The following is a 14508-nucleotide window of genomic DNA, read 5'->3' as shown; positions in this document are numbered from 1 at the left end:
ATTCTATCCCCTATTTCCGCATAATGCAAATTCGAGTTATAGAGTAACAGATTCCAAAGTTGCATGTGGACCTTGATTGGTGTCAGAGTTGTACGTGTCCTGATGGGTACCTCCTATAATGGGGAAGCCTGAATATAGTCAAGGGATATTTCAGGTTCCTTGTGCTGAAATTAATTATGCACCAAATACTTTCTAATTTTAACAGCGCTGTTAACAGCACAGTGCAGTCCAGGAGTTGTAAGCTATCAGTCTCTATTAAATCCTATTAAAAATGCTGTAAGGAGTTTCTCTGGCAAAACCTGGCACACTTTTAGCTGGTGATAAGTTTAAATGCATGCTGAGTGAAAAGTTAGAATCTGAAGACTTGACCCCATTTTTTCATTATTGCTTGTTTTCGGGCATTGTCGTGTTTCAATATTACAACCACTCCTACCTTATATTCTGTTTTGTTTTTCTGGAGTAGATTTTTAGTTTCCGTAGTGCCTAAGGCTGTGATTAGAACTGTTTAGTGTTGATAGTTTAACACGACAGCCACCCGTGCAGACTGAAGGAAGTGCTGTGTGCAGTCAAGGTACAGTCAAACGCTAATTATATAGAAAGCTTGGTATTGATTGAAATGAGGATAGTGTGGTAGATTAATATACTACACAAGGTAGTTACAATCTGTCTCACTGTTAAGATAATACTATTTATTCCACTGCTGTATGTTTACTCTAATCTTTTGGGCTGATTTTTTACAAAACAGGATTTGTGTAATACAGTGCTGTACTGCGATTCTGGCAATCAGAAAGTTCAATTAGTTCAATGTTTTCAATATCATTGCCGATACATTTGCTATATTATTGCGAATACATTTGCTTTATTGTTCTGTTTAACCTGAAACTGTGGATTGGCTGGAGGAGGTGGCGGTAGTGAAATTTCAACCTCTCAGTTACAGACTGCCTGGATGAAGCCTTGTTAATTGTACAAATAAACAGACCAATAGTGTTAGTACTGACATTTGGATAGTTCATGAAGCTTGTTTACAAGACATGCAGTGAATTGTTTATTGGAATCAGGCTGCTCATTACATAGGTAAACATAGTAGGTCACTGTTGTACACAGTGAGATCTATAAAATAGAAAACAGAGTGTATCTGTTTCTGATAATGTTTGTTGAGAAATAATGGTTAGCCTGGGAGTTTAGGAAGAGCCTGACTGTATTGTTATAGAGATGATGAATAGCTAATGCCTGAAAGAGGCTCTAGAGTCAAGTGTCTTTCTGATCCAGAAGAGTACACGATCATGAGGTTCAAACCAACACCTTCTAGCATGGAGGGAAGAGCTCCAAGTACTTGAGCTGAGGTGATAGTTGGAATAAGGAGAAACATTCCAAGCTCCCAAAGCACTGGGATATTGTTGGTATCCTTTGGAAAGTTGTGAGCAACATGCCCATTATGTTTGGATATGCGCTTGCATCTGGTATGGTCCAGACAGGGGCTTGGGTCTCAGAAAACAATACATTTTAAACTCTATAATAAGATGCCCAAGTTGTAACGCTGTGAAGTTTTGGTTGGCATTCTGCCTAAATCGAGTCTTGTTTTTAGACATTTCCACCATTGTCTTCCTCTGTAAAGAATGATATTTGTTACATGACTTTACGGACACCTGAAATGTTATGATACAGGCTGACAAATATGTATGAGAAAGTTTTTAATGACAGTCATTTTAAAAGTAAATTTTTTATTTATAATCTTTAATCGCTGCTTAGTTAACCACATTATAAAGCCAATCCAGGTAAGTTGAGTAGCTGGCATCAAGGAATGCTTTGTTTCCTGCAACTAAACAACACAGTGTGAACTTTGAGATCTGCCATCTCTCCAGAAATACTGTACGAGCACTAAGCAACTGTGCACATGAGCCTGTCAGGATTATTAGACTTTGCTGTGCATAACCTTTATTTTAACCTGCAATCACACAGCCTCCAATACCACATCACACCCTGCAGCACTCATTTGCAAGCTCTTATTTTTGCCAGGTTTGTTGCTAATTGTAATATCCTTAATTAGCCACAGATCTGTTTCAAGTAGTTTTGTCAAATAATTGGCAGCCAGCAAGCAAAACCAGACCCTTATTTGCTTATTTTGTAGCTGTGTCTAACCTGCAGGTACATTTACAGGTGTATAGTCTGTGTTAGTGAGCCCTGATTTGCTGCTTCAAGCCTTGAATTCAAAGCTAAAAATAAACAATCCCAAAGCATAGAGAAACGAAACCCACTGCACACAGAAAGGAAGAGCAAAGCAACAGCAATTTGCCAGCCAGCAGTGGCTAGGCATTATGGGTATTGCTTCAGGACAAAAATAGTATTGGTGATGTAACAGCAGCTAGAGTACTCCATGTCTGTGTGAAAGCAAAAGGAACACAACTGGAGATTAACTGTTTGAATATTTACTGTACTCTTGTTTTTTTCTCTCTGAGGGAAACATTTACACAGAGGATGGAAGTTGGAAATATTAACAAGTAGCACAGTGTGGTTATGTGCCTCATATTAACTTCATTAAGCCTGGTCCTACATTTCCTGATTTTTGTCCCAGTCGTGTGCACAAAAGCTTCAGTGTCAAGAGCTGCATGTTAGTTGTTTTGGGGAAAACTACCCAATGAGCTCTGCAAATATTATAAGGAAGCCTGGTCTTAACTGGGCTTCAGGAGGACTGAAGTTCAATCTTGCTTTTGATAAATTCTTTTGAACTGCTTATTTCAAGTGGTCTCTCCTTTCGCCGCAGACCCACTTGATGGATTCTACAGCGTAATCTCCACATCTAGTCCCCCATCTCTTCCATTCTGAGATCCTGCAATACCAGGACTGTTTTGTTACTTCCCAGAATTGTCTTTCTATTCCACCACCCGCTTCCCCACCCCACAGCCAACTCCTCTCTTGTCTGCCCACCCACCCCCCATCCAATAATCATCTCTCCTCCACTGTTGCATTTCCTCCATATCTCAGCTATTGTGCTCTGTGCTTCCTTCTGTTGTCCATTAAGGGTTAGGATTCAGGTGGGGGTAGGTCACTGTAATGTGGCCTCCTCTATTTTTGGCTGACGATTCAACTTCTGGGCCAAAGCAGGTGATTCTTGTCTCTTTGTAATGAGAATAGCATGAGGGTTTGGTCACACTGACGGTGGTGGTGGGGGGGGGCGCGGTGTGCGGGGATTGTGGCACAGAGGCGGGAGCATCAGACTAAGACCATCTTAGTAGCAGAAGGGATTTTAGTTGAGGTGCATGAAATACAAGAAGGGGGTTTGATAGGAATATCTCATCAATTTCGCTGATTTCTGCAGACTATCCAGTGCCTAATCCGTGCAGTTGGGCATCCTCTCCTCCAGATGATTAGTCTATAGGCATGACAATTACCTGTTACCTTCTCCTATAGGGTAGAGGAAGGATATTGGTGAGTGCGCTGGACTGCGTGTAAAAGTTACTCATGTTTGAATGGATGGAACTGTATGGAATGTGTGAGCATTGGAGTGGTGATCAGTGTGTAACTATTATACTGTAAGTTGTTGGAGATTCAGACATTTGGTCCTTCCACTGTGATCTTGACTGGACTTGTGAGGTTGTAAAACTGTTCCCTGAGTGCCAGCTGCCCTTCTTTTCATGGGTTGCTCTGTACCAGAGACGGTAGAGCCTGCTGCTGTGCGTGGGCCTGGACAGTATTGTCCAGGTTATTTTCTGCATTTTGGATTTGGACTTTGGACTGTAGACTCTATTTTTCAGTTTTATAATTTTTATATTCTGTGTTTTTTCACCTGATCTTCTCAATTTCTTTTTGTGCGTGAGGAGGGACTTGGGAGTCAAGATGCTTGATCTATTTTGTTCATTTCTTTGTGTGGAGAGGTGGCATTTGGGGTCAATGTGACTGTTTTGTTTTTGTTTGTTTGTTGTGTGGGGAGGGGGGATTTGGGGGTTAATGTGTTTGATTCATTTTGCTGGTTTTTGTGTGGGGAAGGGGGATTTGGGGGTTACTGGCCTGACCATTTTTCTTGTTTTTAGTGTGGGGAGGGAATTTGGGGGTTAATGGCCTGACCGTTTTGCTTGTTTTTAGTGTGGGGAGGGAATTTGGGGGTTAACGGCCTGACCGTTTTGCTTGTTTTTTGTGTGGGGAGGAGCTTTGGGGGTTATTAATGTGCCTCAACTGTTTTGCTGGTTTTTGTGTGGAGAGGGAGGATTTGGGGATTAATGGCCTGATCCGTTTTGCTCGTTTTTTTTTGTGTGGGGGTGATTTGGGGGTTGATGTGCCTGTTCTGTTTTTGTTCTTTTTTTTGTGGGGTGGTGGGATTTGGAGGTTGATGATTGTGCTGCCTTTCTTTTCTTTTTCTTTCTTGTCTTCATGGCTAACTGGAAAACTGAAGAATTTCGGAGTTGTATGGTTTGATAATGAGTGAACCTATGAACTAAGAGGATGGTATCCCTAGCTTTCACCTTCTCCTATTCCCAACATCATTTAACTTCTTGGTCTCCTGGGTTGCCAAAGATGAAGAACTCATTCATGCTCTTTGCATCCTCAAACGAGATATTCTGGTCAACTCGACTGGGTACCTACTCCCTGATCAGCCCTGCCACCTTTCACAGCAGCAAAAACTTCACAATGACAGAGAGTGGTGCTTGGATGTAGTACACATCTCCCCTTTAAGAACAGCAAGCCCAGAATGTTGGTTGGTTTCAGCCAGTGAAAGGATGTGTGAAATGATTTGTGTTGAATTTGCATGGATGAAGAAAAACATCATGATTCACAGCTTTCCACAAGTGCACAGATGGAAAGCGTGCAACAACACAACCCGAACCACTGCAACGAGAAGGTGCAGGGCCATTTTAGACCGAGCTGTAATAAAATTTTCGGCTGTTGCATGGAATCGACTGCTCATGTGTTAGTGGGACAAAATAATGTGGAAATACTGTCAGATATTCAGATTAAAAGCAGAGAGATGACACCCTTTAGATGTTCTAAAGTACAAAACATCCAATATTTTGAAGTGCAGGCACTTTAGTTATGAGTGGCCCAAAAACAACAAATGATATTAATAACATTTATTCTACATTATGTCGCATTGATTGAAAGCTATAACAGTAATTGTGGTCAGAATGGATGCCTGCACTTTGTAAGTGAAACCTACAGTGCCTATAAAAAGTGTTCACTCCCTCCCCCCACCAAAAGTTTTCATGTTTTACAACATCGAACCACAGTGAATTTAATTTGGCTTCTTTGACACTGATCAACAGAAAAATATTCTTTCATGTCAAAGTGACAACAGACCTCATCAAAGTGATCTAAATTAATTACAAATGTAAAGCACAAAATAATTGTTTGCGTAAATATTCACCCCCTTCAAGTCAGTATTTAGTGGGTGCCCCTTTGGTGGCAATTACAGCCTTGAATCTGTGTGGATAGGTCTCAATCAACTTTGCACATCTGGACACTGCAATTTTTCCCCATTCTTCTTTACAAAACTGCTCAAGCTCTGTCAGATTGCTTGGGGATCATGAGTGAACGGCCCCTTTCAAGTCCAGCCACAAATTCTCAATTGTCTGGACTCTGACTTGGCCACTCCAGGACGTAAACTTTGTTGTCTTGAAGCCATTCCTGTGTAGCTTTGGCTTTATGCCTGGGGTCATTGTCTTGCTGGAAATCATATCTCCCAAGTTGCAGTTCTCTTGCAGACTACATCAGGTTTCCCCTGTACTTTGCTGCATTCATTTTACCCTCTACCTTCACGAGCCTTCCAGGGCCTGCTGCAGTGAAACATCCCCACAGCATGATGCAGCCACCACCATGCTTCACGGTGGGGATGGTGTGTTTTTGATGAGGTGCAGTGTTTGGCTTATGCTGATGGCCACAAAGCTCAATTTTGGTTTCACCAGACCATAGAACCTTTTTCCAGCTGACTCCGGAGTCTCCCACATGCCTTCTAGCAAACTCTAGCAGAGATTTCATGCGAGTTTTTCTCAATAGTGGCTTTCTCTTTGCCACTCTCCCATAAAACTACGACTGGTGAAGCACCTGGGCAACAGTTGTTCTATGCGCAGTCTCTCCTATCTCAGCCACTGAAGTTTGTAACTCCTCCAGAGTTGTCATAGGTCTCTTAGTGGCCTCCCTCATACGTCCCCTTCTTGCACAGTCACTCAGTTTTTGAGGATGGCCTGCTGTAGGCAGATTTACAGCTGTACCATATTCTTTCCATTTCTTGATGATTGACTTAACTGTACTCCAAGGGATATTTAGTGACTTGTGCTTTTCAATAACCTTTTCATGGAATTGCTTGGAGTGTTCTTTTGTCTTGGGGTACGTTTTACTGAGATACTGACTCACCAGCAGTTGGACCTTCCAGATACAGGTGTATTTTTGCTACAATCAATCGAAACACCTCGACTGCACACAAGTGATCTCCATTTAACTAATTATGTGACTTCTGAAACCAATTGGCTGATTTGGTGTGTCACATTAAAAGGGGGGGGGGAATGAATAGTTAGGCTATCAATTATTTTGTATTTTATATTTGTGATTAATTTAGATCACTTTGTAGAAATATGTTTTCACTTTGACATGGAAGAGTCTTTTTCTGTTGATCAGTGTCAAAAAAAAGCCAAATTAAATCTACTGGGATTCAATGTTGTAAAACAATGTACATGAAACTTCTAAGGTGGGTGAATACTTTTTATAGGGACTGTAGTTTGGATGGAAACTGCCTATTTCAAGGAAAGCCACAGACCTAACTTTAATTCAGAGAATGCTGGAAATACTTAGCAAGGCAGGAAGCGTCTGTGGAAAGAGCAATAGGGCTACCCTTTCAGGTTGATGACCTTTGATCAGAATTCAGAAGAGTTAGAAACTAGACATGTTTTAAGTTGCTGAGAGAGGAGGAGTAGTGGATAGAACAAAGGGAATGTCTAAGGTCGAGTGCAAATATTTTTTTTGCTGAGGGATTAATGAAAGACTGAAGGAGAGGTAATAGAGAGAGAGAAAGAAAGAAAAAGGGTAGAGAAACAAAAAAAAAGCTAGAATTGTAGAGAATACAGTGAAATGACAGGTAAAGGAGAAAGCTGGAAAAAACCCAGTTGTGCACAGGATCCACAGAGTTAATATCACAGGTCGATGACCTTATATCAGAGCTGCCTCAGTCCACCCCAAACTGGAAAGACTGGATATATGAAATAGTTGAATATATTGTTGAGTCCGAGGGCTGTAGCCTGCTGGGAAGGAAGATAGGGTGTTCCTTGAGCTTGCACTGGGCTTTGCTAGAACCGAGAGGCCAAAGATAGTGTGGGATTGCGACGGAAAATGAGAGTAACAGGTGTCTGGAAGCTCAGAATCACCTTTGGGATCTGATTGGAGGTGGTTCTGTAAAGCATCACCCAACCTACATTCAATTTCTCCGGAAGAGCGGAGACAAATTTTGTTTTTTTCTTGCCTTCCTTTATTCTCTCGCTACTTAAATCTCCAGTTCAAATTGGTTGCCGTTAACACCTCAGCCAATCTGTGTCATACCTGTTTTCTGGTGAAAGGCATGAAATGTTAAGTTTTTTTTTCTCCCCCCACACATGCAGTCTGCTTACGACAACAGTATTTGCAAATGTTGCTTGGAGAGAGAGAAAATGCATACCTTGATGCTTTTCTCTTGCACTCTTTCAGGTGCCTGATGTTGGGTGTCCTGTGGATTTGTCTGAGGAAAGCTGAGGTGAGACATTAAGGAAGACCACCTGACTCCTCATTCCACCAGTCAATGCTAGCCATGCATCTATTCCATCTTCAGCCACAGGACTGGCAAATCAGAAGCCCCAACATGATATTCCTCTTCATTAATGAATATCAATCAGAATCAGAATCAGGTTTAAAATCTCTGTTATATGTTGTGAAATTTGTTGCATTTGCGGCAGCAATACATTGCAATACATAATAATAAAATGGTGAATTACAGTAAGTGTAGATGTTAACTAGTTCAATAAGTCGTGCAAAAATAAAAATTACAAAAAAGTAGTGATTGTGTTCATGGGTTTAATGACCATTCAGAAATTGGATGGCAGAGAGTAAGAAGCTGTTCCTGATTCATTGAGTGTGTGTCTTCTGGTTCCTGTACCTCCTTCCTGATGGTAGCAATGAGAACAGGGCATGTCCTGGGTGATGAGGGTCCTTAATAATGGATGCTGTCTTTTTGAGGCATCGCTCCTTGAAGCTGTTCTCGATATTATGGAGGCTAGTGTCCATGATGGAGCTGACTTTTTACAACTCTCTGTAGCTTATTTCAACCCTGTGCAGAAGCACCCCACCCACCCCATCTTCCCCATACCAGACAGTAATGCATCCAGTTAGAATGCTCTCCACGGCACATCTGTAGAAATTTGTGAGTGTTTCATGTGACGTACTAAGTCCCCTCAAACAAAGTGTAGCGGCTGTCGCGTCTTCTTTCTAGCTGCATCAATATGTTGGGCCCAGGATAAACCCTCAGAGATGTTAACACCCAGGAACTTGAAATTGCTTACTATTTCCACTTCTGATCCCTCTTTGAGGACAGGTGTGTTTTCCCTCATCTTACCCTTTCTGAAGTCCACAATCAGTTCTTTATTCAGTCAATATTTAGTCTCCAAATCAACCAACCAACCGCTTGAGAAATGCTGCAGTCTGAAGGAGCTAACTCATGACAGGGCTGTAAATTGCTGAATGTATATTGCTCATAAAAGCAGGGTTTCACTTTACTCTGGTATTTACTATATTATTCAAAATGAAAGTTGCCTATGATTCATTGGGCCAAAGGTTTTACTCATTTTCAGTTTTGGAGAGAACTGTCACACGATTCAGTATTTGGCTGAATATAAAGTTTAAAATTGTCTGTGATTGCGCTTTTATAAAGAAGCTGAAATGTGCATCTGGGCCTCATAGAGTTCCTTAGCTTTTGAACATGTATTTTGCTGGTCCAAACATGCATGTTTTGCCACACGATCTGGTTGCAGGCAAGGACCATTACACTAGAATTGGCACTGATATCAGCAATTAAGGTTTAACTAAGAGTTTGAGCAGGTTTTGTTTTTGAAAATGGTGCTTTCAGTTAAAAAGATGATCAATATTGTTAGCAGATGTGAGTGAATGAAGTAATGACCAGAAACTGCATGTAGCACTGCTCTGCACACTTTACTACACTATCCCACATCACTGAAACCACAAATTAACAGCAATTTAAATGGCCTTTTCTTCCCGTCCTGACGCTCAAAATATTTCCTGTAGCTGCTGGTTGGTAATTGAGCCCAGAATAAACCCCACATTCAAAATAACATCCAGTAAGGATCCTTCAATTGTACAGAAGCTAAATAGCCATCAACTTTCAAAGTTACGCGAGAGGACTGTAACACTGTAAACAGATTTGGTTTCAAGCCTGGGCTTAGTCCGGTGAGGTCTTAATTTAGGAACCTTAATGTCAGTGTATGTTGCTGGGATATAAAGAAAACACTTTCTTGGCAAGAGTGGAGATTTTGGTTAATTCACAAACAGAAACTGGTATAAGAGACTTGGGATTGGTTAACACACATGATGCATAGGGAGCAACAAATAGTCTGCTGGAATTACTCAGTGGGTCAAGCATCATCAGTGGGAGGAAAGAAACTGTTGACGTTTTGGATTGAATAATATGTTGCATCAGGAAAGCTAGCACTATCGCCAAAGATACCTGCCACTTTAGTCATTCCCTTTTCTCTCTTCTACTGAGAGATTGAAAATCTGGGCAACCAGACTTTAGAACAGCTTTTTCTGCACTGCAGTCCCAATTCTGAACCCATCACCTTTCACCCTTCCTTCCTGATGCCACGTTCCCAATCCCTAATTCCATGTCATTCATCTTTACCACTTTAGCACTAGTCTACACCATTCCGTTATTGTTGGACTTGTCACTTACTTATTGTTGTGTTTATTATTACCCTGGTGATAATTAGAAAGAAATTTTATTTCACCCTGGATTATATGAAAATAAAGTTAAAGTGAATCTGAAAGAAAACATAGCTTAAAGGGAAAAGCAGAGAATCTTGCTTCTTTGGTCATTGCAACATTTGTATTTATAGCTGAAAGGCTTTTATTGCATCTCATGGCTCCCAAATGCGCTGGCAACATGTCATTACAGACCTTCTCTAGGATGCTCCAACCTCAAGCGTCCTCTGCACAAAAAAGCCACCTCCCACACACAGTCCCCTCCAGATGTCTGTATAGTTTCCACCATTCCCCTGGGAGGATACTCAGATTCCAGGACCCATCCTAGTAGCATCCACTTAATCCTTGCCAGTCTTTGTGGTTTAAGTTGTGGGCAGAACTTCCTGAGGTCAGAGCTGTGAGGAAAGGTGAACAAGGTTTTAGTGGCAATTTCTTTTTATGTACCTTATGTGGCCTTATGTGGAGGGAGTCAATTTTAGAAAACCTAGGTATATTTATTTCTCCTACATTTACACACTTAGTCCAGCGGTTGTGGAGCATACAGATCCCTTCTTTGTAGCAGTCAGTTTCTTGTACCTCCAGGTGGTCCACAGCAGGGGTGATTGATAAGTTTGTGGCCTAACGTGGAAGGAGATGAGTTATTAACTTCAAACTTTCTGCATTTTCACTCATGTAACAAGAGCTGTATAACTCATCTCCTCCTACCTTAGGCCACAAACTTATCAATCACCCCTGCTGTGGACCACCTGGAGGTCGAAGACACTCTTGTTACATGCATGTGCAGTTCAACTCTTTGAGTGATAATGCAGAAAGTTTGAAGTTAATAACTCATCTCCTTCTACTATAAGCCATGAACTTATCAATTACCCCTGCTGTGGACCACTTCTACAAAGAAGGGATCCGTATGCTCCACGACCGCTGGATGAAGTGTGTACATGGAGGAGGGGACTATGTTGAAAGATAAATGTGCTAGGTTTTCTAAAATTGACTCCTTCTACCTTAGGCCACAAACTTATCAATCACCCCTCGTATTTTACTAATTTCTGATCAGATGAATGTGAAAGCTTCACAATTGAGTTTATTGCCGTATGTACAGTAAGTACGTGTATGCACAGGTACAACAAAAAACTGACGTGAAGCAGCAGGTACAAAGTTTCAGATTTATTTATTTAGAAACAGCACGGAATAGGCCCTTCTGGTCCTTTGAACCACGCTACCCAGCAATCCCCCGATTTAATCCTAATTTAATCATGGAACAATTCACAGTGACTAATTAACCTACCAACTGGTATGTGCTTGGACTGTGGTTGAAACTGGAGGAAAACCATGCGGTTACGGGCAGAACATACAAAGTTCATATAGGCAGCAGTGGGACACGGCCTTATCAAGAAAAACATAAATTATACAAAATTATACGTGTGGGCGCATGGCCAAGTGGTTAAGGCATTCGACTAGCGATCTGAAGGTCGTGAGTTCGAGCCCCAGCCGAGGCAGCGTGTTATGTCCTTGAGCAAGGCACTTAATCACACATTGCTCTGCGACGACACTGGTGCCAAGCTGTATGGGTACTAATGCCCTTCCCTTGGATAGCATTGGTGTCATGGAGAGGGGAGGCTTGCAGCATGGGCAACTGCCGGTCTTCCATACAACCTTGCCCAGGCCTGCGTCCTGGAGAGTGAAGACTTTCCGGGTGCAGATCCATGGTCTCGCAAACTAACGGATGCCTTAACATACAGGAAAGAACACAATTAGAACAAAAAATAACAAAGTCCTTTGTAGTGCAAAGTGTCGCTGTATTGGGGTAGTGATTAGCGTCACAAGTAGTTTGAAAGGAAGTAGCTGTATTGTGGGACTTCAGGTTTCAGCACTTACTGCTCGGTGGTGGCTGTGAGAAACCGGTAAGGCCTGGATGGCGGTGATCTTTGATAGATGTTGCCTTCCTGTCAATACAGTATTGCCAATGGCGGGAATGGATGTGCCACTGATATATTGGGCTGAGTCCACTGCTTTCTCACAGCTTTGTATAATCCCGTAAGCAACGAGTCAGGATACCTTCTGCACGATTTGAATCTTCTCTTTTTGCAGGATTTCTTTTGGCAGTTTGGCCTCTTATTTTTGGAGGGGATCTGCTGAAACCACCTGGGAAGTGGGTGATGGGGATGCCAGTTTGAGCCTGCCCTCTCAAGGGGCTTGTTTGGCAGAGTTGTGCACCAATCTGCATTGATCACAGGAAATACGTGGCTCACCCTTTAATGACATTCAGTTCAAATTTACAGAAACACAATAAGCTGATTCTTCTGGGAGGAAACAAGTAAAAACTGTGACAAAGCAGTGTGGACGACAATCTCACAGGGCACAAAATTTGGGCACTGTATTATCTGGATATACTGGGCTTTGGAGAAATTGCACTGATGTGCATCTAAATCTTGCATCAGAATGAAATCCCTGTGAGTGACTTGTGTAGCTGCCCCAGGAAGTTTACAGTGCGTTGGCTTCATTTTTCAGTGACAACGTGCATCTGTTGTGTATTACACTGTGTGGTTGTGTAGAAGGAAGAAGTAAGTTAGCTGTTCTTAATCATGATGCCTACTTGAAAACAATTTCATTCAAATCTAAATAACAAAATTCAATTGGTGGCTTAGGAAAAAAGGTGCATTCCTGGAATTCTACGGAGACCTTGCCAAACAATGAAGCTATGTGAATTTGATTTCAGAGCTAGGAAGAGCCTTCCATTTTTTTTCTCAGTTTCGAGCAGTTTCTGGGAGCCAACTGTCAATGAAGGATCAGAACACAAATTTAATGTAGTAGGTGATTGGCATACTGCGCTGACTGACAATAGGGATTTTGCATTAAGCGGGAGTTGGCAGACCTGGTTCATGTTCTGCAGCTGACACGTTACTGGAGTAGGAACGTTATTTTTTTATGATGGTTTAACCACGAGGTTTTGTGTAGCAATCTCTTCCTGTGGCAGCCACCTGGCAACATTTATATAATCTCAAATGAGAAGTGGCTAATGTAATCTCAGGCCTGAAGGGAATTTTTATCTGAGGGGGGATTTGTTACTAGCATGGAACTAGAGTTCAGGCATACATAACGCTTTCCCCAATGCATTCTTAACCCTGGAAAGATTGTATGCTCTGTGCTTATTAAAAGTGCTCAAAATAATCACAAAAGCCGCTCCATTGAAACTTATTCAGCATTATTATGTGGTGCTATTATTTTTATTATAAATCAATATAGATCAGTTATTACTACAGTTCAAAGTACATTTATTATCAAAGTATGCATCGATTATATTGCCCTGAGATTTGCCTACATATGGGCAGCCACAAAACAAAGATACCCAAAAAAACATAAAAACAAAGACCATCAAACAGCCAATGTGCAGAGAAAACAAATCATGCAAACAATAAGGGTAAGCAAATAGCGTTCTGAACTGAAGTCCACAACCAGCCACAGACCCTTAGTTCAGCGCAGAGCTGAATAAACGTCTTAGAGCAGCATGCTGAACCAGCACGTCCCTCACCTCGGGACCCCACACCCCACACCCTGACCTTTTCAACGTGCTCCAGTGTCTAAATCGACGTCCAAACATCAGGTTTAGTCACCATGAGGCCTGGACCCTGCTGCCTCAGTTTGGCCTGTACCCAACCTTTATACCTGAAAGGTATCATCAGAAATTTTAGAGATGTCTATCAAAATGTTAGGAAAGTGAGCAAGAGTAAAAAAAATGCTAAGGTTGAAGGATCACCTGTGACATAGTTTTGAGGAAGTCTTTGAAAGGAAGCAGAAATGTGAGACGGAGGACATGAAGTCCGATGTGGAGTGTCATAATGGCTGAAGGCCTGCTGCTCTTCCTCTTGGGTCCGTTACCAGTTACTGAGCAAAGCAAAGGTCACAAACTGGCTTCCATGAGATCCTGATCCATAGTTAGGCCATTATAAATGGCGGACAGACCAAGAACAAAGGCAAACTCCACAATCGGGGATTGACGCTATTGCTGCAGAATAGTGAGACAGACACCATCCTGACATGGAGAAATATCACTTTGATATTGATAAGAGGAATAGATAGAGTGGACAGCCAGTGCCTCTTCCCCAGGGCACCACTGCTCAGTACAAGAGGACATGGCTTTAAGGGAAGGGGTGGGAAGTTCAAGGGGGATATTAGAGGAGGGTTTTTTACTCAGAGAGTGGTTGGTGTGTGGAATGCACCGCCTGAGTCAGTGGTGGAGGCAGATACACTAGTAAAATTTAAGAGAATGCTAGACAGGTATATGGAGGAATTTAAGGTGGGGGGTTATATGGGAGGTAGGGTTTAAGGGTCAGCACAACATTGTGGGCTGAAGGGCCTTTACTGTGCTGTACTATTCTATGTTCTATGTTCTATTCCTCCCTGGGATTTTGGTTACAACAGCACAAAGCAAGTAGCTTTATTACACGACCAGAACAATTCAAAAAAGCAGCTCCCCACCATTCTCAGTCAGAAAATTAGGCTTTGCTAGCAACAACCAAATCAGGAAAAGTCTTCCCCCATTCTAACACAGTGTTCATTTTAGGGACACAG

General features: G+C 41.9%; 1 protein-coding gene across 5 annotated transcripts in view; it reads left to right on the top strand.

The window, feature by feature from the left end:
• LOC134358048 (ataxin-1-like) overlaps nucleotides 1–14508 on the top strand; it is a 478119-nt gene that overhangs the window by 51443 nt on the left and 412168 nt on the right. For 3 of the 5 annotated variants that reach the window (XM_063069941.1, XM_063069938.1, XM_063069933.1), the window contains exon 2: nucleotides 7663–7708. The exons of 1 other annotated variant lie outside the window; for it this stretch is intronic. The gene's annotated coding sequence lies outside the window, so the exon portion shown is untranslated. Of the gene's footprint in view, nucleotides 1–366; nucleotides 572–7662; nucleotides 7709–14508 lie in introns of those variants that run through there. One more of the 5 variants, XM_063069935.1, reaches the window with a different exon arrangement.

This window comes from Mobula hypostoma, chromosome 17 (assembly GCF_963921235.1).
Source record: "Mobula hypostoma chromosome 17, sMobHyp1.1, whole genome shotgun sequence".
NCBI lineage: Eukaryota > Metazoa > Chordata > Chondrichthyes > Myliobatiformes > Myliobatidae > Mobula > Mobula hypostoma.
This window is presented reverse-complemented; position numbering and strand designations above follow the sequence as displayed.